A 24,488-nucleotide genomic window follows, 5' to 3' on the forward strand; every position below is an offset into this window, starting at 1 on the left:
TTCAGTATGTAACTTTCAGTGGAGTTATGTCTTATCATTAATTCAATTAATTTGTTCTTAGTCGTTGTTATTTTTTGTTGTTTCGATCCCTGGTATGACTGATTATATTTTCTTGTTTGCAGTTCTCAGTATGATTGATAAAGTTAATAGATTGTATTATTTCTAAGTTTTGATTATGTCTTGTGATATTTTGTTCTTAATCGGGTAACCGATAAACAAGATTTTGATAGGAAGAACTTACTCGATACTCAATTACTCATACACATGTTGATAATATTATATTTATTCACAATATATTTATGATTAAAGTTCAAACATGAACTTGTTGTGAAAAATCACGTATATAAATTTTAAATCTCCTAGATTTTTTTCTTATTTAACATATATATTTTGAAAGATTACAATAATATAATACATCACTTATATCACTTTTACTTATTATTTTAAAATCTTATGATATTTCTCATAATTATATATGGACTTATTGGATACTATATGTTAAATTTATTGTCAATATGAATGATAATATAAAATTTAAATGAAATTGACTATAAATTACGAGTAATAGTCATGTCAGGTCATATGAGTAATTGCAGATCGAGAAGGGGAGGTTTGAATGCAACTGTTGGTGAGACTGCGTAGCTGAAAGTGTTTGTCCTAAATCCAATCATGTATGATGAGTTAGGAAGAACTTTCTTGTATTCCTATTTGATTTCATTTGAATTAATAAAAGACTTGTTATATTTTTATGAGCTTTATCTATTTAAAGTGTATTAAATAAGATGTTCCATAGTTTAGAGTAAAGCTTCTAGAATTATAATGAGATTATAATAGTGAGATCTAGAAGACGACAACTTTGGACTTAAAACAGTTCCTGATCATAGGATAACTAATCGGATGTTAGTGGATCCGCAAAGATTGGTACATACTATACTTGCTCCCTTCAGGAGGATGTCTGTTCTCATAGGCATTTGTGTGGTGACACTATAGCTGGTATGTAGGTGCTTATAGGGAATAAGTTCACTGAACATGACTCGATAAGTTGAACAACTAATGGAGATTACTCACGTGTCAATAGTTATTCACTAAGTGATAGTTGTACAAGTGTCCTTAGACTTGAGATCGTTAAAGGTATCTTATATATAATGAACTGTGCTTTGGTTTAGTCCTTAGTCTCAAGGACATCCATTAGGTCTATTCTGGGCATAGGGATTTGTGTATAGAGATAGTTAACGTCAATAGAGGATCTACCCCTTCCAGTATAGGAAGAGAATATCCTATGTTATTCTTAGTATGCGAGTTCTGGAATCTCTGGCCAGAGTGTATGAAATTAGAAAGGAGTTTCTAATTTGCATTAATATGAACTTTGCATTATGAATAAGAAATCATATGATTAAATTTAATAGGCCTGACACGAGATCCATGCCTTGTATTTATTCGGGATATTATAAGGGTAGAAGGAATTCATTGTACGGTAACTAGTCACTGACAGGTTCTTGATATTCTAAGCAGTGAATTCATATTATCCGGATAGTCGCGATATGTTGAGAAGCATCACTCACGATGTAGAATAAATATAATTAATCAGTTAATTATATTTAGTGAATTTTAGTATTCATGTAAATAATTAATAAAAATTTATTATTATTTATTTCTACTACCGGCATAATATTGAACCTACAGGGTCACACCATAAAAGAATATTTTCTTTGATGAAATAATGAGAGAGAGAATTATTTTCTAAATAGTTAAGAAAAAGAAATAATGATTAAAATAGTTTTAATTATTATTAAAGCATTTTATGAAGATAAAATGTGGGGGTTAATATATATAAAGATATATTATAAAACCCTAGGAGAGCCCTATAAATAGAATGAGATGGCTCATTCTATTTACATAATTTTGGTTTTGTGAAAACCCTAGCCTCCATCTTCTTCCTCTCTCTCTCTCCCAAAAACTCCATTTTATAAAAGCTCGGTTTTATAAAAGGTTCATCGAAGAGGATCGTTCTTGGTGGATACCGGTAGAGTGCTTCACACACTGAGGAGCAACTGCTAGCACTCCAATTTTATAAAGCTTCGATTCACGAGGTATGATTTCGATTCCTCAGTTTTTCCCTTTTATACATTTTTCTATATGTGCGGTATATGCTTTTTACGGAATAAATGTTATTTCACGCTTCCGCTCATCCGTAAATTCCATCAGTAGCTGTATGAACAGTTACGTGATAACTCGACATGAGAACAACACTAGAACATGACATGTTAATAATACTACGACTACACAAGAAATCGGAAGAAATGAAGACGGGGCAAATACAAAGAATCAAAAGATTAGAAGAAAGCGTGAAGTATATTTACAGGTCACTGATAGAAGCTCATTAATATGTTCATGCCTCAGTGAAGAATAAAGGTTAAAGACTTTCAAGGTTTCAAAAATGATGAAGATTCAGTGTATAAGTGCTACTAGAAGATTTTAGTGTATTGGCATTGATTGAAGATAGACAGTGTTCGAAGTAAAGGAATCTGAAGAATTGAAGACAGGGTATAGACAAAGGTTAAAGAAGACAGTTGTAGTCTTGAAGTTATACTCACTGACAGGATTTCATTTATATGTTCAAGCGTTAGTGAAGAACAATGAATGAAGTATTCAAGATTATAGTAACAATGAAGATGTTGTCTAAAGCACCGGAAAAGATTCCAGTGAAAGTACATTTATTTATTGACAGTCAGTGTCTGAAGCGATAAAGTTATTTCAAGCTTAACAATCTAATCTAGACTATTGTAACACCCCCAGATCCGGGGTCGGGGATCCGGGTCGTCACGAGTTCCATTTCCCTTAATAACACCCAATCTTAATAATTACTCAACTACTCTGTACTGTGACCCCACTATAAACACACACACCACACGTTATAGTCTCAGAGATGAATATCCAAAAAAATAATCACAAGTCATTTTATTCCACAATTATATGCCAATACACCTTAAACAGGTTTCTGAATAAATTTACATTTCTTTGCCATTATTACAATTCATAAATATACATAATCTGATACATCAAAAGTTGAAAGCCTAGCCTATTGGTAGTTCCTACCTCAGCTATGGCGGCATCAGTGCTTCTAGAAAACTGCGGAACGTCTCCTAACCTCTTGCGAATCGGGAGCTTGGTCCGGTTCATCTTGTCTATCTGATGTTGTGTGATGAAAGAAGAAAGCAAGGGTGAGCAGCAAGCCCACCAAAATAATATGTATAATGATTAACAATATATGAGCCTTCTCATAGTACTCATGAAAGTCTTGGTCAAAAGAAATGAACCAAGTTGATATCTTAATGCGATGAAGTCGCAAAATATTCAGTGTATATATATATATACATATATACTTTTCAAAATATTGGAAGTCCTCTTCCATGCATAATACACACAGAGTTCCAGTGTATAACTGTATAAAAATATCGTTGCAAGGTGATCTCATATATCTAACCTTGTCTCAACATTTTTCTGAAAATCTTTGTCATTTATAAGACAATTATTAATTAGATATAAGTTTAAAAGATGAAGTTACAAGATACCCCAATATACTTATATCTTTCCCAAATACTACTTGAACTACCACCGTTCAAGTTATAATTAGCTTCAAAAGTTCATCACATAGATGAGACTATAAGGCAAGATTTGAATAGATTAAATCTTTAAAATATTATCAAAATAAGATGAAGTTACGAGATACTTCATTTGATGTAAACATCATTTTGAAAACTTGACCCTGCCAACACTCAACAATCGTCCAACCGTAGCCTTTCTATCGAAGTGCTCTGGGTAGTGTTGCAGAAATTATCCAATTGGATGATGAACTCATTACGGGAGTTTGCCGCGCCAGGAAGACCACTTACGATGATCAGTCGTAGTAGTACAACCCCACCATTTTCTACATGTAGAGGAGAACCTGTCGGATTTACTTGTCAACCGAACACTGAACTCCTAAGGAATGGACCGCCTTAGCGGAACTTCCAGGCCATTTGGGCCAATATAATAAGGCTGGGCCGGCGCTACTCGGCCACTTACGCCACTCCTAGTTCAGATGAAATCCATGACTCTGAAACGTAAAGCTCGTCCCCACTTTCCCCAAGTAGAAACTTGTTGATACGGCTCCACCAAGAGGTCGTATCTATTTGGAAAGGAGAACTCACCGATATTTCCCAGGCGATGCCTGTTAATGGATTAACTTATTCCAAGAATTTTACTTCCTGAGTGTTGGGTAAGTAATCAATTCATTTATCAAAACAGCAACCTTGTTGCGAATATAAAACACACCACAGAGCCGGATCCCTCAGGTTTTGAGCGAGTATTTAAATCCCCTTCGAAAGGAGGATCTTAAATATATAAAAAAATGAGTTTTGGGATCCGCTCTAACTTTTAAAAATCATTTTGAAGACTCGCAAAACATTTTTAAGAATGTTTGGAGTGAAGCTGATTTAATGAAGTAAATCAGTCCCCAGAATATTTAGAAAATGTCTGAATATTATTATTTAAATAATATTCCCATAAAGAATAATCTTTATAAAAATAATTGAAGTAGAAGTATTAAAACTTATACTTGAAATGAATAGCAAATAATCAAAGATATACTTATACGAAAGTAATATCTTTATTTGAATAATCAAAAATAAGTTTGATTATCGACACCTTATTCTTTAATACAATAAAGAATATTATTAAGTAATAAGCGGAGTCATAATACCTCGAATGAATACTATAAATAATATTCATAAAATAAAGGAGTCATACATCCTCAAATGAATATCCAAGTAATATTCAATAATAATATAAACTGAGTCATAAGCCCTCGAATGAATATTCAAATAATATTCAAATAATAAAATAAACTGAGTCATAAGCCCTCGAATGAATACTCAAATTAATATTCAATTAAGTAAAATAAAGGTATCGAATAAACCTTATTCGATCCATAGTTTTAAAAACTATATTCATATATATATAAATAAATATATATATATATATAATATACTCGGGAACATCGACTCCCGGTTTAGAAATATGTTCACCTTTTATCCCCTATACTAAGGGTATACGCAACTACTTGCTTATTTCTAGCATAGGTATTATGCAACTATAAGCATTGAAATCAACAGATAGATAACCAGATTACGAAACAGACATGCTTATATACCATATCAGCATGCTCCAATATATCGCAAAATTTGCTAATAACAATCATGCACTATCACAAGATAATGCATATACATATATTTACATCACAACAACAGTATATCGGGTAGAAAACTTGCCTGAGCGACTGGGGGTTACGAATGGCTCGGGACGAGTCTGGTAACCTATAAACAACAAGTAAGTTGGAATTAAACCAAAGTCACTTGTAAATCTATACTCTAACCAACTCAGACTCTAACGCTCGTTTTGCGCTTACTGATTCTCTTAAGTCACTCGAGTACCCTCGGCTCCACCATTTTTAATAATTTAACCTTTACGAGTTTTAAGGCGATTCCTTCGCGAGTGTCTTACCAACTGTCTAACACTCTTACCATAATTGTTTCATACATTAATTAACCCTTTTTGGTCTTTAACCTATGTTTCAAAGTAAGGCAAGGGGAAAAGTTTCGTTCGCGAAACGCCGTTACTTGAAACGGTCGTTTCTCCTAAACCGTGCATCGGAATCGAACGAACTACATATCAAAACGAAGCTCGTAACATGAGCTATCTAAACATGGCAGTGGTCATACTCTAGCAGGGGGTTCTCGGGTCCTAATGTTATGCACAAAAACAGTCTACAGGAAATCGGACGTTACGACGGCTATGTTTACGCGATTTCCCAAATTTTAAACCATTCAATACCAACCACAAATCAACCCCAAATCAATCATACAACCAATATCCCTCCAAACCACATCATAACAGCCCCAACAAATCCACATTAACCATTTATACTTATTCCTCACATGAACTAAAGGCTTTACTTAGGTTCTTTAACTAATTACCAAGATTTACAACTCCAACAATGCAACAAAACCAACTAATCTCTACAAACTCAACCAAACTTCAACCAATCAAGCATCATGCTTCACATATGCTATATCAAACACATTCAATCCTAATTACTCAAAACTAAAGCTAGGGTTTGTAGTTTATACCTTCCTTGGAGAGTGGAGAATCAAGAGAATGGCTTGGAATCACCTTTAAAGCCCTTATCCAAGCTTAATCTAAACAAAACTTCAAGAACACAAATTTTAGTTCTTGAAAACACTATTCACCATCTTCTTTCATGATTTATAGAAAAAGATTGGCTTGGAATTAGAAGCTTAAACTTATAGGAAGTATGTAACTATCCATGGGGAAGCTTAGATAATTACCTTGCTAAATAGTAAGTGGAGGAGCTTGGACTTCCCATTTCTTAAGAAAGAAGTCGAGAGCTTCATGAAGAAATGGAGGATTTGGTGTTTTGTGATTTGTTTTGCTTGGTTGCTAGGTTTTTGTTTTGTTTGATTTAGTCAATTACCTTGTTGCCCTTGAATTTGTGTGGTTAAAAAGTCACCACATCTCCTTCCTTTCTTGTCATGCCTATGTCATCCTCATGATGTCATCCTCCTTTCCTTGTCCTCTTCTATTGGTTGGATGACATCATTCCCACTAATCCCTTTGATTAACTTCCTAATCGTTTGCCTAATGACCGCTGATCTGTTATACGGTTCGCTTAACTTTCGTTTTCGTTTATCATTTGAGGGATCATACCCGGGATCTTATTACTTAGGTTCCCTTAACCTTTCTCAATATATTATATTCCTTTTATGATCCTCTCCTATAATCCTTTTATTTAAATCCTTTTTATCCTGTTACCTTTTTCTCAAATCTTTCCGTATCTAGTGTATTTCCGGGAAAAATCAAAGTGTTCGGATTTGGATTCTGACGATCTTTACATACACTTATATCCCATATAAAGTACTAATAAAATCTCAGAATATCCATATCAGAACCCCTACATAGTGTGGCATGAAAAGTTTTCTCATTCAGCAAAAACACTATTCATAAGGGTTTCAAAAATTTCCCAAAAATTGGGGTTATTACAGTCTCCCCTCCTTAAAAGGATTCCGTCCCGGAATCAGATAGAAAATGAATAGGGATACTTTCTTAGTATTGCACTTTCTAACTCTCAAGTCAATTTTCCCACATTGTGGTTCTACCATCAAACTCTTACTAGTTTGATAACCCTTCTCCTAAGCACTCGTTCCTTTTCACTCTATAACCCTTCCTGGTTGCTCCATATAGGTTACGTCTGGTTGCATGTCTATGCGCTCATATGCCCCTATTTGTCTGGCATCTGAATTACACTTCCTTAACATTAATACGTGGAACACGTTACGACCTGCTACATGTTCGGGGTTAGGGCTAGCTCATATGCTAACTTCCCAAACGTCTTAATATATCCAAGGGTCCAACAAATTGTAGACTTAGCTTTCCTTTCTTTCCGAATCTCATCAATTCTTTCCAAGGGATACCTATAACATTACTAGGTCCCCTATTTCATACTTTTTATCCTTTCGTGTCAAATCAACATACTTATCATGTCCATCTTGGGCTACTACCAGCCATCCTCTGATTAGATCTATTATATCCTTGGTCCTTTGGACCACTACTGGTCTGAGCATCTTGCGCTCTACAACTTCATCCTAACATAAGGGAGATTGACATTGTCTTCCCTCAAGGATCTCATAAGGCGACATCTCAATAATGACATATGATCTATTATCGTAAGATAACTTAATCCGCGTTAAGTGATCATTCCAAATTCTTTCAAGTCTATTACACAGACTCTCATCATAGCTTCTAATCATTATAGCTTTTGCTTCTCAATACCCATTCTTTTCCAGTTCGTAATCGCTATCACCTTCCGTTCCTAATATTATACTGGTTATACTTTTGCTCGTTAGCATTCTATAACCTTTTAATAACCACGTCAACCTTAGTATCACGAATGTGTTCCCATTCCGCATACTACCACCACTTTATTACTCCTTTTTCAGTTGTTTCTATTTTCCAAAATTTGATCAATCAAATAGAAGTAAAGGAATTTGTTGAGAGATCACTAAGATCATGAACACTTGTTATATCGCATAGTTAGTACAGAAGGTGGCCAGCCTTTAGTACTTGACAAGCAATTAAACAATAGCTGGTATCCTACTCGGCTTCTATCACACAGATAGATAGTCATTCGGCAATACCTCCCCTTCTGGAAGGGTTGTTCTTCTCAGCTTACATGAAATGAAAAGAAGAGAAAAGAACGAATTGAAGAGATTTGTATATATGAAAAATATACTGCCACAAAATATCTGGCTTGGAACCTACCTCTGAACTATAGAGGTTTGTCATAGGAGAACAAAACATATGTATTTATATCAACATCAAGTATTATAGCATCGTATTTCACGTGCCTAAATATTTTCGTTATCCCGTCCATCATTCTATGGACCCATGCTCTTCCTCGAGCTTATACACAATTACCTTTGAAACTCCCTCGACATCGAAAATCGAATCTGGGATCTCATTCTAGACATCATCGTTACTTGAATTCTATGCTTGCACCTCAACCTTCCTCGTATAATAATACGACTCTCTATTGATAAAAAAGAATAATAATTCACTATGTAGATACTCTACTTAATTAGTCTATCAATGATAACTTATACACTACCACGACCCGATTAGTGGTACTCGATCTCAACACCCATTCCAATACAACTCTCATGGTTGTAATCAGCTCACTACTCGCAGAATTATTGCTGCCTTACTATGGTCCACCACTGACCTACTGTAGTCATTCATTTTCCTTGAAGTCTTAATAGCTAACTATACGGAGTCCATACATATCGTATCGAATTCTTCTAAGGAGGTAACATAATCACCATTCATGATTCATGAAGAACACTCCTGATCCTGACATACATACCTGACATGAAGCAGATAAAATTGCAGAAGAGTTTCAATCAAAGCAACGATAGCAGGGTAATACCATTCTAAATCATATGCCTTAAATAGAAGACTTACTCAAAGGTTCGTCTAGTCCTTTTTGAAACATGGTCCTGGCTTATCTCAAGATAGGACCTTCTAAGATAGATAGCCCGTTCATGGCGATTACACGAATTAAACCTTTGCCAACTACTATTACGGTTGGGTATTGCACAGTCATCAGAAGGAATGTCAATCTTCCAAACCATAATACAATCTGCATAGCTTTAACCATCATCACTGTATTCCTTTGGCACAAGCGCCTATAATTATCCTCTTACCTTTAAAGTGTCGGCCACCTCTTTGGCCTTTCCTGATAGTAAAATTCCCTTACAGTCAATGTCACTTTAACCATCTCCAAATAAATTTTCTACCTTATTTCAATCACAGCTTATGTGAAAATGCTTTCCTTAAAATCTGATGAGTAAAAAAAAATCACCATTTTTCCATAAGTTATTGCCTCAGTCTTTAGAGGTTAATCACTGTCATGACTGACTCTCAATCATAATTAGAACATCTTTTATCTTAAGTCCTAATTGCCCTGAATAATTTTGACCTTTACTGGTTCGATCCATACTTTCTCGTGGTTTAACACGTGCCCCACTTGGCACCATTATAATTACGTCATATTTCTTTTATCAACATTTTTATTCTTGAGAATTTTGAATATTACCTTTCTCCTTGTAAAACCTCTAAGGTTATCCTTCAATCGTTCCTCCTGTATTCCCTAGATACAGGGCATATCAAAATACCATTCACTATTACTAGAACCATTATCTATATACTTCTGAAAAATTTCTCCACTGATCCTTAAAGGTTATTATTACCTTAATGCTTTCCAATTCATACTGTCAAAACTCATACTATCCCTATCAAGGGTGAAATGCCAACCTTTATGCATTCCCCTAGGATTCGTTTTAAGTTACCGATGTTCTATCCTTAATTCCACCTTTAAAAAGGTACAAGCATCCTTCCATGGATAAATGAAGTCATATATCCCTGATATGGGTATCTTATTCATCATTCCCACCTCGATAGTCTATACCTAACTTCATAATAGCATCCTTATTCAAATTGAGGTCAATCCATATGGCCTCTAAAAGATAACAATGGTCATCCGCTTTTCTTTCCTGATTTGGTAATGATAACATGGATGTTCTGGAAGATATTGGTCATATTCAACGTGAACCTCTTTTTAATAATTCCTTATTTACTTTTGTTGTTTATCTCAACAGTCATCTCAATGTTGGGATATCTTTCATATCTGGCGTCTCCCTTTCTGGGTAACATGCCACCGGTCTTACACTTTACCTTCTTGAAGGTCACTTCCTTCATCCAATTTTCTTAATTTCTTACTTTCTTGTCTCCTCAGTCTATCCGCGTCTCATTATTTATCCTTCGAATTATCTCAAGGTTTCCTCGAATCTTCCCAACTTACAGGGGATAAAATATATGTATCTCTTATACCTTCAACCATCAATTTAACTCATGGTGAATCACTCTCATCCGGACGATTATATACTTTTCTATTTCTATTTCTACGAGTCTTTAGGGTTTCCTCATACCCAACTCCCTTATCATTCCTCAAACTCTCTTGCCTTTATATTCCTTTCTCTTATCGTTATTTCATGAACCAACACAACATAAGCATTGATTTCAAACATCCCGTCATTCTGGATTCGTGTCTTCAGAACGAATCTTGATAACTTTTACAACTTAGATTCATAATTCATCATACTCGTCTGCCTTTGTTCTGGCTCTTAAGCTTTTACACTATCTCCATAACCTTGGGAAGTACTTTCCTGAAAACAATTGACTGAACTTAAATCAGTTTATTATAATCTCTTGCTCCGTGCCTTCCTTGGCCTTTCACCAGCGGGTGGTCTCTCTCTTAGGAGGGTAAGTGACAAAACAGTCTTTTGTGGTTCGTCAATCATTTAGAATCTCAAATGATTCATCTATTTCCTTTAGCCAGGCTCTTGCCTCGACTGGGTCAGCTTGTTCCTTGGAACTCTGAGAGCTTAGCGACTTAAAGGTCATGAAAGAATTTCTCACCGCACTGTCTCCTCAGGGTGGTGGTTGGGGATAATAGTCTAAGTTCTTTTTATACAGGTCCATGAATTGTCGTATAGGAGTACCGTCTCGGGTCTCCTTTCCTTACTCGACTTTCTGTTTCCTTAGTATGAAATGTTTCATCCTACTCCCCATAATTGGGGTCATCTTTTAATTTAAAATCCTCATTTTCCACTCCATTATGTCATGGGTTCCTTCTATCTTGATGGCGACCTCCCTGATTATCACGTTCAGGGTTTGCTCTAAATCTTATTCCTCAAACCATGGCTCTCATCTAAGTTCTCATCCTTACGCTCTTGAACTTTCGAAACCCAAATTCTATAGGAATACCTCATTATTCCCTTATCATCTTTCTCGATATTAATCTTTTATCTAATTGTTGGCTCTCTGCCTTTATTCATAACTTTTTCTGGCACAATATGATCTTTTCCAATAATTCGGGCTGTATTGCAATCTCAAACAGCTTTTCGGTACCGGCTCCGGTTACCTTCACTTCTATTTCCATTTTCTCAAAATCTCTTATAAACTCTCCAAAAGACATTATCATCTTGAGTCTCTCCTTTTTACTAAGGGCATCAGCCACCATATTGGCTTTCCCCGCATGCTAAAGAATCTCCCAATCATTATTCTTGATTAGCTCTAACTGCCTCCTCTGGCATATGTTGAGCTCTTTCTACGTGAAAATGTACTAGAGCACTTATGGCTTAGGTAATTCTCGCACTTCTCTCCATATAAGTAGTGCCTCCAATCTTTAGGGTAAAACTATTGCCACGAGCCTAAGCTCATGGGCGGGGATATCGAATTTCATATTACCTTAATTGTCTTGACGCAGACACGATTATCTTGCTGTGCTAAGAAGCACCCTAATTCCTTATGCGAAGCGTCACTTACAAATCACAAAATCTCCTTTTTCCATCCGGCAACGCCAACATAGGGGCCGTCACCAACCTTTGCTTCAGTTCTTAAAAGTTGTTCTCGCTTTTCTCTGTCTATTCGAACTTCTCAGTCTTATGAGTAAGCCGCGTTAAAGGGGCTACTATCTTTACAACTTGAACGAACCTCCGGTAGTGACCGGCCAATCCTACCTCTGGTAGTCGACCAAACCATGGTCATCAATTCATCAGTGGTCCTTTATCCAATCCTGTCAGGATCCTCCATGGGATCCTCCTCAACAACTATCCCTTCTAGGACAACATCCTCAACCGCTACATCCTCAATATCAATATCATCCGGTCCTGCATTAGGACACTCTATCGGATCCACAATCCGATCTCCAATTAGTAATAAAATATCATCACGATGTTGTTCCTCAACTTCAGGGTTCGGAGTCCCGCTACCATATACGATAACGAACTACGCTTCTATCGCTACATTTATAAGGGTTCCCATAAGGGTTTTAACTGTCAGTACTACGTTAGGTAGTCCGACTATGAACTTGGCAAGAGTTCTTATTATCTTAGTGAACTTATTATCTTAACGTCCCATCATCTCTGAGGTTTATAACGCTTAGCTCTGATACCATTTCTGTAACACCCCCAGATCCGGGGTCGGGGATCCGGGTCGTCACGAGTTCCATTTCCCTTAATAACACCCAATCTTAATAATTACTCAACTACTCTGTACTGTGACCCCACTATAAACACACACACCACACGTTATAGTCTCAGAGATGAATATCCAAAAAAATAATCACAAGTCATTTTATTCCACAATTATATGCCAATACACCTTAAACAGGTTTCTGAATAAATTTACATTTCTTTGCCATTATTACAATTCATAAATATACATAATCTGATACATCAAAAGTTGAAAGCCTAGCCTATTGGTAGTTCCTACCTCAGCTATGGCGGCATCAGTGCTTCTAGAAAACTGCGGAACGTCTCCTAACCTCTTGCGAATCGGGAGCTTGGTCCGGTTCATCTTGTCTATCTGATGTTGTGTGATGAAAGAAGAAAGCAAGGGTGAGCAGCAAGCCCACCAAAATAATATGTATAATGATTAACAATATATGAGCCTTCTCATAGTACTCATGAAAGTCTTGGTCAAAAGAAATGAACCAAGTTGATATCTTAATGCGATGAAGTCGCAAAATATTCAGTGTATATATATATATATACATATATACTTTTCAAAATATTGGAAGTCCTCTTCCATGCATAATACACATAGAGTTCCAGTGTATAACTGTATAAAAATATCGTTGCAAGGTGATCTCATATATCTAACCTTGTCTCAACATTTTTCTGAAAATCTTTGTCATTTATAAGACAATTATTAATTAGATATAAGTTTAAAAGATGAAGTTACAAGATACCCCAATATACTTATATCTTTCCCAAATACTACTTGAACTACCACCGTTCAAGTTATAATTAGCTTCAAAAGTTCATCACATAGATGAGACTATAAGGCAAGATTTGAATAGATTAAATCTTTAAAATATTATCAAAATAAGATGAAGTTACGAGATACTTCATTTGATGTAAACATCATTTTGAAAACTTGACCCTGCCAACACTCAACAATCGTTCAACCGTAGCCTTTCTATCGAAGTGCTCTGGGTAGTGTTGCAGAAATTATCCAATTGGATGATGAACTCATTACGGGAGTTTGCCGCGCCAGGAAGACCACTTACGATGATCAGTCGTAGTAGTACAACCCCACCATTTTCTACATGTAGAGGAGAACCTGTCGGATTTACTTGTCAACCGAACACTGAACTCCTAAGGAATGGACCGTCTTAGCGGAACTTCCAGGCCATTTGGGCCAATATAATAAGGCTGGGCCGGCGCTACTCGGCCACTTACGCCACTCCTAGTTCAGATGAAATCCATGACTCTGAAACGTAAAGCTCGTCCCCACTTTCCCCAAGTAGAAACTTGTTGATACGGCTCCACCAAGAGGTCGTATCTATTTGGAAAGGAGAACTCACCGATATTTCCCAGGCGATGCCTGTTAATGGATTAACTTATTCCAAGAATTTTACTTCCCGAGTGTTGGGTAAGTAATCAATTCATTTATCAAAACAGCAACCTTGTTGCGAATATAAAACACACCACAGAGCCGGATCCCTCAGGTTTTGAGCGAGTATTTAAATCCCCTTCGAAAGGAGGATCTTAAATATATAAAAAAATGAGTTTTGGGATCCGCTCTAACTTTTAAAAATCATTTTGAAGACTCGCAAAACATTTTTAAGAATGTTTGGAGTGAAGCTGATTTAATGAAGTAAATCAGTCCCCAGAATATTTAGAAAATATCTGAATATTATTATTTAAATAATATTCCCATAAAGAATAATCTTTATAAAAATAATTGAAGTAGAAGTATTAAAACTTATACTTGAAATGAATAGCAAATAATCAAAGATATACTTATACAAAAGTAATATCTTTATTTGAATAATCAAAAATAAGTTTGATTATCGACACCTTATTCTTTAATACAATAAAGAATATTATTAAGTAATAAGCGGAGTCATAATACCTCGAATGAATACTATAAATAATATTCATAAAATAAAGGAGTCATACATCCTCAAATGAATATCCAAGTAATATTCAATAATAATATAAACTGAGTCATAAGCCCTCGAATGAATATTCAAATAATATTCAAATAATAAAATAAACTGAGTCATAAGCCCTCGAATGAATACTCAAATTAATATTCAATTAAGTAAAATAAAGGTATCGAATAAACCTTATTCGATCAATAGTTTTAAAAACTATATCCATATATATATAAATATATATATATATATAATATACTCGGGAACATCGACTCCCGGTTTAGAAATATGTTCACCTTTTATCCCCTATACTAAGGGTATACGCAACTACTTGCTTATTTCTAGCATAGGTATTATGCAACTATAAGCATTGAAATCAACAGATAGATAACCAGATTACGAAACAGACATGCTTATATACCATATCAGCATGCTCCAATATATCGCAAAATTTGCTAATAACAATCATGCACTATCACAAGATAATGCATATACATATATTTACATCACAACAACAGTATATCGGGTAGAAAACTTGCCTGAGCGACTGGGGGTTACGAATGGCTCGGGACGAGTCTGGTAACCTATAAACAACAAGTAAGTTGGAATTAAACCAAAGTCACTTGTAAATCTATACTCTAACCAACTCAGACTCTAACGCTCGTTTTGCGCTTACTGATTCTCTTAAGTCACTCGAGTACCCTCGGCTCCACCATTTTTAATAATTTAACCTTTACGAGTTTTAAGGCGATTCCTTCGCGAGTGTCTTACCAACTGCCTAACACTCTTACCATAATTGTTTCATACATTAATTAACCCTTTTTGGTCTTTAACCTATGTTTCAAAGTAAGGCGAGGGGAAAAGTTTCGTTCGCGAAATGCCGTTACTTGAAACGGTCGTTTCTCCTAAACCGTGCATCGGAATCGAACGAACTACATATCAAAACGAAGCTCGTAACATGAGCTATCTAAACATGGCAGTGGTCATAATCTAGCAGGGGGTTCTCGGGTCCTAATGTTATGCACAAAAACAGTCTACAGGAAATCGGACGTTACGACGGCTATGTTTACGCGATTTCCCAAATTTTAAACCATTCAATACCAACCACAAATCAACCCCAAATCAATCATACAACCAATATCCCTCCAAACCACATCATAACAGCCCCAACAAATCCACATTAACCATTTATACTTATTCCTCACATGAACTAAAGGCTTTACTTAGGTTCTTTAACTAATTACCAAGATTTACAACTCCAACAATGCAACAAAACCAACTAATCTCTACAAACTCAACCAAACTTCAACCAATCAAGCATCATGCTTCACATATGCTATATCAAACACATTCAATCCTAATTACTCAAAACTAAAGCTAGGGTTTGTAGTTTATACCTTCCTTGGAGAGTGGAGAATCAAGAGAATGGCTTGGAATCACCTTTAAAGCCCTTATCCAAGCTTAATCTAAACAAAACTTCAAGAACACAAATTTTAGTTCTTGAAAACACTATTCACCATCTTCTTTCATGATTTATAGAAAAAGATTGGCTTGGAATTAGAAGCTTAAACTTATAGGAAGTATGTAACTATCCATGGGGAAGCTTAGATAATTACCTTGCTAAATAGTAAGTGGAGGAGCTTGGACTTCCCATTTCTTAAGAAAGAAGCCGAGAGCTTCATGAAGAAATGGAGGATTTGGTGTTTTGTGATTTGTTTTGCTTGGTTGCTAGGTTTTTGTTTTGTTTGATTTAGTCAATTACCTTGTTGCCCTTGAATTTGTGTGGTTAAAAAGTCACCACATCTCCTTCCTTTCTTGTCATGCCTATGTCATCCTCATGATGTCATCCTCCTTTCCTTGTCCTCTTCTATTGGTTGGATGACATCATTCCCACTAATCCCTTTGATTAACTTCCTAATCGTTTGCCTAATGACCGCTGATCTGTTATACGGTTCGCTTAACTTTCGTTTTCGTTTATCGTTTGAGGGATCATACCCGGGATCTTATTACTTAGGTTCCCTTAACCTTTCTCAATATATTATATTCCTTTTATGATCCTCTCTTATAATCCTTTTATTTAAATCCTTTTTATCCTGTTACCTTTTTCTCAAATCTTTCCGTATCTAGTGTATTTCCGGGAAAAATCAAAGTGTTCGGATTTGGATTCTGACGATCTTTACATACACTTATATCCCATATAAAGTACTAATAAAATCTCAGAATATCCATATCAGAACCCCTACATAGTGTGGCATGAAAAGTTTTCTCATTCAGCAAAAACACTATTCATAAGGGTTTCAAAAATTTCCCAAAAATTGGGGTTATTACAACTATAATACGAAGACCTGAATTGGAGTTAGTCGTCTGTGAACCTGACTAGTTGCACTAGGCGTCAACAGCTCGTCAAAGCAATCAGGGTATTATTTATAGAAGAATTGTTAAATTGAGGAACATACTTGGATTGAACGTTTATCTGTTAAAGTACGAGAAGAGGTGTGAATGGTATACAGCTAAACGGCTCGAGGGATTGGCCAAGTTCAAAGTTTAATTGTTAAATTAAATAAATTTATTTAATAAACTTAAAATGATTTATTTTAAAAACTTTAGATAAATTTATTTTATAAATTTAAATTATTTTATTTATATAAGTTATATTTAAGTTTATTTTGTAAAATAATTTAGTTACAATTTAAACTTAAAAGAAAAGAAAAACAAAAAGAAAACAAAAAGAAAAAGAAAACAAAAAGTAAACAAAAAAGAGAAAATGAAAAGCAAAAGGAAAGAAGCAACCAAATGGTCGCAGGTTGTAACAGGGAGGTCGCCAGTTACATATAACTTGAAAAACGATTAAGTACTTATACTACTAGTACAAAGGTCGCAGGTTACTTGGAGGCAAATATGACTAAGGCAAAATACACCTCTCCCTATGGTCGCAGGTTGGTTTTTGTGAAAATAAACTAAGTACAAAGTTTTCCCCTCTGGTCGCAAGTTAGCAAGTCCTTACTCCTCATCCACATCTTTATTGGTTTATTCAATTGATTTGTGTGGTTAATATTTGACCATATATTTCAATTGAATATAAAGTCTACACAAAGCAGCAGAAGTATTCAACAATTGAAGTTGTTATGTTTAACTTATTCTCCAATAAAGAGAGCTGATATAACAAGAAGCAAATATTTTTAGAGAAGTTTCGGCACCTTGAATATCCGTTTAACTTCTCACCGGAGTAACGTTATAATACCCGTTTAACTCTTGTATATTCTTAGGGGCATTATAAACATTACCCGGTAATTAAATCCTTAGACAAATAAAAGCTTGATCATTGTATAGGATTTAATTTGTTGATCTTTGTAGTAGCTAGGAACTTTGTTGTTCTTAGATTATAGTCGGTTAATTTATTTATCGGAGTGTAGCAACACCCCTCGAGGATTTATATATAAATATATACTTCCTCAAATATCTTGTGTTCCTCGTTTTACTGTTCCAAACACTGTTCACCTGAAGAACACGGAATCACTAACCGAACACTAAATTTTACATCCGCAAAAGATTTGAAAGAATTTTTTAATTTAGTGAGTATCGTATTAAACTTCCCTTCTACGATATTTCGGGACCTAACAATTGGTATCAGAGTTGACTGAATGATACACAAATCAGGATCCTTAGCCCAGTGCAGCTCCGTGTGCAGAAGTTGTTAGACTCTAACTAATGAGAGACCTCGTTAAATAAATTTATTTTATTAGTTTGATTTTACATAAGTTTATTTTATAAATTTGATTTAGCAATTTTTTTTATAAATTTAATTTAAATAAATTCATTATTTAAACTTGAATAAGTTTATTTCATGAAAAAAATATTTTTATAAATTCGACTTAAATAAATTTATTATTTAAATTTTAGTGAATAATTTTTTTAATCTAAATTAATTTTTCAGGTTTTTTTGGTAATTGGCTACCAACATTTTGTTTACTTTGAATTTGACACCTCAGGTTCGTATTTTCTAGTTAATAAATCAAGTGATGAAATCAAAGTAAATGGCAGCAAATAAGGTTACTTGGTTGATGACATGAAATCGAGTTGTGGTCACCAAAATTCAACAAAGGCAAAGCAAATCGGCATCTGCAGCAAGTAGATTACACGCGCCTATAACCTGCGACCAGGCGACGTCCTGTGGAAATTAAACTGCACGCGCGGAACAAGCTTGTGGATTTGCTTTGGCTTCCAGGATGTACACCATACAGGAACGAAATAGTCGCAGCTTACAACTTAGTGAAAGAAACTAACCTGGAGTCTCTCAGGTCCCAAGTTAGGACTTCTTTTTATTTTTTAAGTTCATAGCTTGTGACAGCTATAGATACTAAGGTCGCAAGTTAGCACTTAAGCAATTCTGTAGCCCCAAAATTTTATTTCTGATTTATTTATTTTTTTCAGAAAATTCAAAATTCTTAAATTTAATTTTTTCTTAGATAATAATTTATGTTTTATTTTAATTTTTAAGAAAATTCGAAATTCTTGAAAATTAATTTTTTTTGTAAATATTTACTTTTGATTAATTTATTTTCTAAGAAATTTAAAATTTTCTTAAATATTAAATTAAGGGTTCCCAAGGTAGTACTAGACTCGAGATTCCTCCGGGTTTTGAAGATGATTTTAATCTTTCGAAGAAAACGAAGACCATGTTCTATTCAGACAGAAAATTCCCGAACACGGATTTTGAAGATAATGGTTTTCTTATTCTAATGAAGCTGATTTCAAGACCTATTGAAGAAAATTGTGGAACTTCCTCAAATATTACTCCATAGGATACCACTGGATTTTCAGATGCAGGGAAGGAATGAAATTTCTACGGTACAATTTTTCTTGAAGATTTTCAAGACAACTCTATGATTCCAGATTATACAGTCACACAGTGGTTTGTACGAATGCTACATTTAGGTAGGGGTGAGCAACGGGTCAGAACCGGACTGAACCGAACCGAACCGGAACCGAAAGAATCGAGAACCAAAATAACAATATTTTAAGCACCGAACCGGAACCGAACCGTAAATTTTGCTTCGGTTCGGTTCCGAACCGAAAGAACCGAAGTTATATTTTATTTTATATTTATTTATGTTATATATTATTTTATATTCTAACTTTTTAAATTTTGACTAGTTTTGATTATTTATTAAGGGTAACTTAGTAAAAAAATATTTTTATTAGTGACGGGTCATTTTAAATTCGATTACTTTCTAATATATAAGAAGAAAAATATTTATAAAAATATTCAAAGCTCCATATATATTTAAAGAAATGAGTAATACAATAAAAATCATATTTTTCTTAAAATTTATCAAAATATTATAAATAAGAAAACATAATACGTAATATATATATACATATATTTATATATGTTTTTGTATTTATTCATTTATATACGGTTCGGTTCGGTTCTTACGGTTCCAGTATGTTAAGAACTGAACCGAACCGAGAACTGAAATTTTTAGAAAAACAAGAACCGAACCAGACCCGAATTAGTGAAGAACCGAACCGGAACCGCAAATTTTGATCGGTTCGGTTCTCGGTTCTGAACCGGGAAATGCTCACTCCTACATTTAGGCAGGAATTATGGAGGTCAGAGAGAATAGTGGGGACATACAAAGATCTCAGTTACATGCAGTAAAGCTGGAACCTCGGGACAGAATGTAAGAGTTACTGATAGCTGAATCAAAGGAAGCTCAGGTAGAAGTACTTGAGGGACTGGACGTTAGGGTAGTGTTTCACATGTCAGGGAAGTTTAGTCGCATCAGATTCACATAGAATACGAAAGCTATATTCAAGGATCAAGCTTATCTATTCCAAAGAAGAGACTCTTCAAGATTCAGTTCAAGAGGTGGTTACAAGACTGAGATTGAGATGAAAACAAGAACTGATAGTTACAGTTATGACAAGATACATGTAATAAATAACTATCAGGGGTTTTGCTACACCTGAACAAGAAGCTTGACAAACAAGGATGAGTAGGGACTCAGTTGACGAGTTGAGACAAAGGTGGAATGTTTTCTTAGGGAAGCAGCCAGTCAAAACTTATAGTACATCGGGAAAGAGTTGGGATGGATCAGATGATGAGAAGGAAGATCATGAATACTTATTTTCTTAGCAATCTATGAAAATGGTCCAACTCATATATCTCAGGTTTCAATTTCTTAAACCACTACAATATTTTATTTTCAATATTCAATGCATGATAAGATCTTAGTGCTTAAATGTTTAACACTCGCACAAGCATGATAACATCACACATAGATAATGTTGAACTAGTTCACTAGAATATTTTTCTGGTAACTAGGATTGATGTTTAACTTATGCATGTTACTTTAGATGATCTTAAATATGTGTTTGAATATTTGTTGAACATGATTAATTGCTTTAGTGAGATATATGTTTTCCAGCACTTAAGACCTTTGTTAATGCTTATTGTTTATATCCTATTACAATGTGATTTATTCATGTGATCTGAATTGTTTGTTAAGATGTAATAGTTTATAATTAGATTGAGATAGTTAGATGAGATACATCAACAGGATTGGACTAGATAGAATTAGTGATTTTTTTTATAATTCTGTTTATTTCATATCATGCAAGTCTTGCTTAATTCTTTTGTGTAATATTTCTGAATGAATGCCATGTATTCTTAATACAGTGCTTGCTTATTTCTATGCCATAAATGCATCTCTTAGTACTTGCATTAATTGTAGAAAAAGCATGTTTAGGATTACCATAGGGCAAAGACTGCTAGTCCTTCTTATGTAAGGTTGGAACCATTTTTCCCTAGCCTAGAGACAAATTTGTCAAGGGTATTAAAATGGAGAAAATGGTCAGTCAAAGATAAGAATTAGCATGAGAAGGTTGCAGCTGTTATTATCTCTGTTTATAGTAAAATCTCTAATCCAACTAGACCCAAACTGATAAGTTGGGTACCAAGAACTATTAATCCATCTGTGAGTGCAGGATGTAACAGGTTAGTTGATTCATACATATTCTTGGTAATTCATACTCAAGGCATATGATCAAAGAAAGAGCCTCACAAACAAATGTGGGTGACAAAAGCTATTTCGTCAATAATCTTTGGAGATGACAACAAAGGTTTTCATTATGAGACAAGCTATACAGAAAAAAGGGATGTCATCATGGACTCAACATTTGGTATCACTGATAACAACTAATCACTGGTGTCACTGATAATATTTGAAGCATCTTTCTTGCTGGAGAATCAAGGCACAAATCCTTTAATCAGACAGTTCTTCATCAAAGAACAAAATATCAATTCAACGAAGGATTAGTGTCTCATCTGAAGGAGGAAGGTTGAAAAGCTTGCTCTTCTTAGAGTAAGAAAAGGATATGCTCGTAGCTAAACTGGAATCTCAGGAAAGGTGAAGTCAATGGTTTCTACTGTAAAGCTTCATCCGATAAAAGTCTAGCTATGCCATTAGAAGCTCTCACCCTTGAACATCATCTAAAGGAACTCTTCTGTGAAAAGGGGTTAGTGAGAGGACTGCCTCATCTGGAATTCAAAAGGATGATAAATGTAAGGCATGTCAGAAAAAGGAGTCAAAGACAACATCACATCAAAGTGAAGATATACTTTAGCGATGATTGATAACTATTCTTTACACAAAGTTGTTGTTCGTGCATTCTCAAGAAAAGACATCACAAATGGTGATTGATCATATCAGAAGATGTTAGGATTATGTTGTTTACTTGATGATAACTTGAACAAAACACTTGGTAGATATTATTTAGTGTATTTGTAACTTTCAATGGATGATCACCTTCAACATCTGTTGAAAGAGTAGCTTATATTACAATAAGATTAGTAGCACATTCCTGCAGATTATAATTCCTTAGTGAACTAGATATTGTAGAACGTTTAAATCATGTTGACTACTAAATTGATAGGCGAGATAGGTTGGTTAATTGTAAATATTAGATGCCTTGTATTCTTGTATAAATGAAGTAGAGTTAACTTCCATGAAGACAGTCTCAACGGATGTTCCACAAGGCTTCAACGGATAATCAACTAATGTCTCAACGGATGATCAACCAGAATCCCAACGGATGATCCAATAAAGCTTCAACGGATGAACAAATTCAAAAGAGCAGTTGATAGTGACTTGACAGTCACATGCGTTGATTGTATGCAAAAGGAAGGTGGCAGCCTATTATCAGGGTTTAGAGAACAAAGAAGCATTTCCATTTCCATGCTAAACTGAAGATATTCAAAGATGCTGGATTGAGAAATGAAGAAATATGAGATTATACTAGAAACACTTTGTCTTATTTTTTTGTCTTTTCATCATGTAACTTGGTAATATATAAACCAAGCGTAGCAAGTAGAACTATATATATCCAAGTTAGTATGCAATTACCAGAGAAATAGATAAGGCAAAATCTGTAAAGAATTTCTCTGTTCTTGTAGTTCAACTTATAAGCAGCTGTGTACAACACAGTAACACAGAGTTCTCTACTTAATCTATATATATATATATATATATATATATATCTGGTGAAAAAATTCAATCCACCAGAAAGTTTTTAAATGCTTGTATTTGATTACTTTGTGATTTGATTTATTTACTACTTTCATTCCACACCATTGCTAAATCAAACACAGTTATATATTTATAGCAGAATTGTTCTTAAAATTGAAAAAGAAGCCAGAATTACATTCAACCCCCCTTCTGTAATTCTTTGTTAGATTGTTTAGGAATAACAATTGGTATCAGAGCAAGCTCTTGAAGAACAAAGAGTTTAAAGATCACAACAACTAACAAGATGAGCAAGAAAGATCTTTGAGTAAAAATTCCTTTTTTGGACAAAGACAACTATCACCATTGGAAGTGAAGATGCACCTGCATCTCCTATCTCAAGATGAAGCATATGTGGACTGCATTGAGAAAGGTCCACATGTACCTATGAGAGGTGCTACAGGAAACGAAGCATTGATCCCAAAGCCTAGAGCAGAATGATCTGATCCAGATATTGAACAAGTTCATAAGGATAAGAAGGCCATGAACAATTTGTTTAATGGTGTTGATGGTGACATGTTTGACAACATCATAAACTGCAAAAATGTCAAAGAGGCTTGGGATACAATTCAAGTTATATGTGATGGTACTGAGCAGGTAATGGAAAACAAAACGCAACTTTTGATTCAGCAATATGAGCATTTTCATAGTGAAGAAAGTGAGTCACTCACTGACATATTTAGTAGATTTCAAAAGCTACTAAATACTCTAAAGTTGCATGGAAGAGTCTATCAAACAAAGGACTCAAACCACAAATTCCTTAGATCTCTGCCAAAAGAATGGAAGCCTATGACAGTCTCATTAAGAAATTCTCAAGATTACAAGGAGTTCACCTTGGATAGACTGTATGGGATTCTAAAGACCTATGAGCTTGAAATAGAGCAAGATGAGAAGCTAGAGAAAGGAAGAAAGAAATGAGGATCCATTACATTGGTTGCTGAGCAAGGAAAGGCAAAGGAGATAAAGGTCGAAGCTGTTGAATCTACACAAATCCTAGAGTTTTTGAAGGCAAGGGAAAAGGGCTAGTAGATGAACATGAAGACCAACTTAGTCAAGATGACATGGATGACATAGATGAGCATCTTGTTTTTCTATCCATGAGGTTTTCCAAGCTCAAATTCAAGAAGAATTTTGGAGCAGTCAAGTAAAATAGAAACATGATGATAAGTCTAAATTCAAATGTTTCAAGTGTGGCTTGGCAGGTCATTTTTCTAGTGAATGCAGAAAGTCTAATTCTGGTAAAAAGAAGTTTGAGCCTATTGATTATAAGCAGAAATATTTTGAGTTGCTCAAACAAAAGG

The sequence above is a fragment of the Apium graveolens genome, chromosome 7 (genome assembly GCF_009905375.1).
Source record: "Apium graveolens cultivar Ventura chromosome 7, ASM990537v1, whole genome shotgun sequence".
In the NCBI taxonomy this organism is placed as follows: Eukaryota; Viridiplantae; Streptophyta; class Magnoliopsida; order Apiales; family Apiaceae; genus Apium; species Apium graveolens.